The sequence below is a fragment of the Sapajus apella genome, unplaced genomic scaffold (genome assembly GCF_009761245.1).
Source record: "Sapajus apella isolate SASKATOON/1434 unplaced genomic scaffold, GSC_monkey_1.0 scaffold3, whole genome shotgun sequence".
In the NCBI taxonomy this organism is placed as follows: Eukaryota; Metazoa; Chordata; class Mammalia; order Primates; family Cebidae; genus Sapajus; species Sapajus apella.
The window spans coordinates 44,963,423-44,967,297 of record NW_022436943.1 but is presented as its reverse complement, the minus strand read 5'-3'; the positions used below and the strand labels follow the sequence as shown (position 1 = coordinate 44,967,297).

General features: G+C 38.6%; 1 pseudogene across 1 annotated transcript; it reads right to left on the bottom strand.

Annotated features, from left to right (window-relative positions):
• Positions 1 to 1,628: 1,628 nt before the first annotated feature.
• On the bottom strand, positions 1,629 to 3,586 carry LOC116533134 (annotated as a pseudogene). Its single transcript, XR_004261100.1, has one exon. The product of XR_004261100.1 is annotated as a eukaryotic peptide chain release factor GTP-binding subunit ERF3A pseudogene (transcript).
• Positions 3,587 to 3,875: the final 289 nt, after the last annotated feature.

The window sequence follows — 3,875 nt, the reverse complement described above, 5'->3', positions numbered from 1 at the left end:
TAAAGAAATTATTTTGTGAGAACGTTCCAGCAGAGAATTCTGTTTTAGAATGCAAAGTTATTCTGAATTTTGTCTACTAATCCAAATACTAGTTCTGCATGCTAAAGGAAAGCAAAATAAAGCCAATGTATTGAAGCATTTTACATTCCACATTGTGACTTCTAGAAAGTAGCTTATATATTTGTTTGAATACCACTGGCAAAATTTGTGACTGGAATTAAATTAGTCTTGAATTCATTATCTCAGTATTGTGGATAGGGATTTTGACTGATAATTAGGAGATCTATTTCTCTATATCACTGGTTCAAATAATAAAATTGCATTTAAATTCAAGAAATTTAAGTATACTGGAAGTCCAATTAAGAGGCAGTAATTATTAATCTGATATCAAGATATTGTCAATATAATTGTGATTTTGATCTACCCATGTATGTAACAGATTTATAGTTATGAGATATGGTTAAAGGAGAAAATATTCAAAACCTATTTTTTTCTAGAAGATAAGTAAAAATAGATATAAAACATCTGCAGGTGTCTGTGTATAGTGTGAAATACAATGCGTAATCTTATGAAAACAAGCAATATGACAGTTAACATTTGGAACACCTACATTTGTAATTTCTATGCCACAATATTCCAACATCATTATGCCTTTTAAACATTTTAATCTTTTAGTAAACCGCTTCATTAAAAAAATATGTTTTTACCTTCAAACTTGCTGCAATAGGTGGTAGAATCTTACAAAGACAGCCATAATAAACTATCATATTTATTCTCTATTTTTTTCAAAAATTTTTAATAATATAAATGACCTCAAGTAACCATAGCAGAAATATACAAGGGAGAGGCTGGAAGCAGGCATATGCTATGCTGGGAACTCCTACTGAGCTGCTTGTGATCAGTCAGCTTAGAATTTGGAAAGCAGTCATGCAGTTCCTGCTTGCAAGTCCATGTATGAGAACAGAAATCATTAGTTTCCGTTTGCAAACTGTACAAGAAATCTACTCTCTGACTCTTGTGGTTTAAAGGCAAACACACAATGGTGATGTAGTGACCTGCCAGCTAGCCTACATTTTTTCATTTATCAAATCATTAGTCATAGTTATGGAGAGCGGTTGGACCGTTTGGCCACTTAGGTCATTCAGTTTCCCATCCCTGCCCCTCGTGACTCCTACAAAGCCATCCCCTCCCTCCTCTAATGATTGTCCAGTTCCCTAAACGCCTGGCTTGCTGGCATCTGGCTGTGCCCATTAGTTCCCATGCCTAATGAATCCTTGTTCATTTGATTGGGATGACCCCACTAAACTCGAATGTTAGAGAAATTCCTGTGTTTCGAACCATTGCTCAAGTGTGTAGAGAATGATCGGAAATGGATCTGTTAAGGACAATAAATCACCCAAAATCACTCTTGATCTTATTTCTGGGCATTGTTTCACTATGTCCCCACTGGCTATAAAGTGAGGCTTTTCATTATGGTCCCTTTTTTTGTGTGTTAGATTGATAATTAAAACAATCCCAATTGTCCACATCTTCCTCTACTACGCCCTTTGCAATGAGACTTTGGACTTCCTTTCCTCAAGTAGTGGAATCTATTTCTCCACTCCTTTCTGGCCAGCTAGTTAGTGCCTTTCTTTCTTTTTTTTTTCAAATTGAATATTTTGTTAACATGGTAGTTGTCTTTGTAACATGTGCACACACACTCGCACACTCAGAATGATCTGCCTGGGGGAAAAAATACTAAATATGTCTAAAAGGGGAAAATGAAAAATAAAAAAAATTCTTGTAGGTTTTCATTATTGTAGGCAATTATGTCCACATCACTTACAAAGCTATTGCCAAATCTGTCCAAGGAAGCAGAGTTTGAAGGAGGGGGCTAGGGGCGAGAATCTTGGGAAAAATTCAACAGTGGCATAGCAGAGCTCTCAATATGAGAAAGCTGATATAATGTGGACTTTTACTGTGAATTTTCTGTTTGCAAAATATGGGGAGTGGTTTATCAATGGGCAGAAAATAAGAGAAGGTGGTGTGAAGCAGGATTTTGTAGTCAATTTTCCTCACAGTATTGTGCAGGATCATCAAGAAAATGCTTAGTCTTTCTCTGGAACCAGTTTCAGAACTTTTCCAATTGCAATTGTCTTACCCTCATCTCTTAAGGTAAAACGACCCATCTGAGGGAAGTCTTTAAAGGTCTCAAGGCAGATGGTTCCTGCTGTCCTCAAGTGAGCAATGCATACTTGATCTTGTTTCACAAAACGGGGTTGGGTCTTACTTTTTTCTCCTGGTTTTTTGTCTACCAAGCAGATTAAGGCTGTTATTTCAACTTCCTCAATACAGGTATGAATATGCAGCACCGCATTATAGCCTGGGCAGATGATGGATTTGTGCTCTATAATTACAATCTGGGCATCAAATGTGCATCCAGAATGACAAAGATTATTAGGATCACAAAGTATAAATCCTGGAAGAATCTCCTCTTCTTCAATTCGTTTCAGTCTGATTTTGAGGTTTTCACCTGGGGCTACAGTATCAGTTTTTACATCATCAGAAAGTATTCCAAGAACTTCCACATTGTGCTTGTTTGACATCATCACAAGCTGCTGACCTTTACAAATAGATCCTGATTCCAGCTTTCCCAGGACCACAGTGCCCATATCCTTGTACTTATCCACAATTGGCAGCCTGACTGGTCCATCAACTGATCTACTGAAGTTTGGCTGATTATCCAGATACGGAATAAACGGTAATCCAATGTACCAAGGACAGAAACTGACTGCTCTTTGAGATTTGCTCCAGTAAGTCCTGAGCAGGGCATGAAGTCAATGTCCTTTTTGGGATTGAAGCCAACTTTTTTCAAAAATGGCACTAGTTTCTCTTTACATTCTTCATATCTCTCATTGCTCCAATTTACAGTTGGATCATCCATCTTATTAATTAGCACAATTAAGTGTTTTACACCTGCTGTTTTTGCCAACATTGCATGTTCTCTTGTCTGTCCTCCTTTTTCAAATCCAGTTTCAAACTCTCCTTTCCTGGCTGAGATTACCAGCACAGCCAAATCAGCTTGAGAGGCACCACCAATCATATTTGGGACAAAACTCTTGTGGCCAGGGGCACCTAGAATTGTGAAATGCTTCTTTTTGGTTTCAAAATAGGCACGACCCACTTCTAGTGTTTTACCCTTGTCTCGTTCTTCCTAATTTGTGTCTAAGGCCCAAGACAGGTACCAAGTTTCTCTGTTTTTCTCTTTAGCTTCTCTTTCATACTTTTCAAGTGTCCTTTTGTCAACCATTCTAGTCAAATACATTATTTGGCCTCCAATAGTTGACTTGCCAGCATCTACATGCCCAATGAATACTACATTTACATGCACTTTCTTAGGAGCACCAGGCGATGCAACCACAGATTTAGGTTTTGGGATTTCCTCTTCCTCCTCCATCATTTCATGGGTACTTTCCTCTGGTGGCCTTCCATCTCCCAAGGAACCACTCCCTGGTTCTGCTTCACTTATTTCTTCTTTGTGCTCCCATGATTCTTCTGGGGACATTTCTGTCTCTCCATTTTCAACAGGTTCTGAAGGCGAAACACCTGTGGAATCCTCTCAAGAGGAGCAGTCATTGTGTGAAGGTTCAAATTCAGCAGTTAGCATAGTTAGTGCCTTTCTGTGACTAACACAAAGTGAAGGAAGTAAAGGTTTACCACTTCTAAGCCTAGGCCTTGAGTGGCTTTGCTCACCTTTGCTTGTTCTTTTGGAATTCTGCTATATCAACGTGGTCCAAGCCAGGCAGCTGCAACATGGAAGACATACAGAATAGAGATGAATTTTCCCAGATGTAGCCATCCAGACTAGCTACCTACCCACTGGCCTGGTAGCTAAA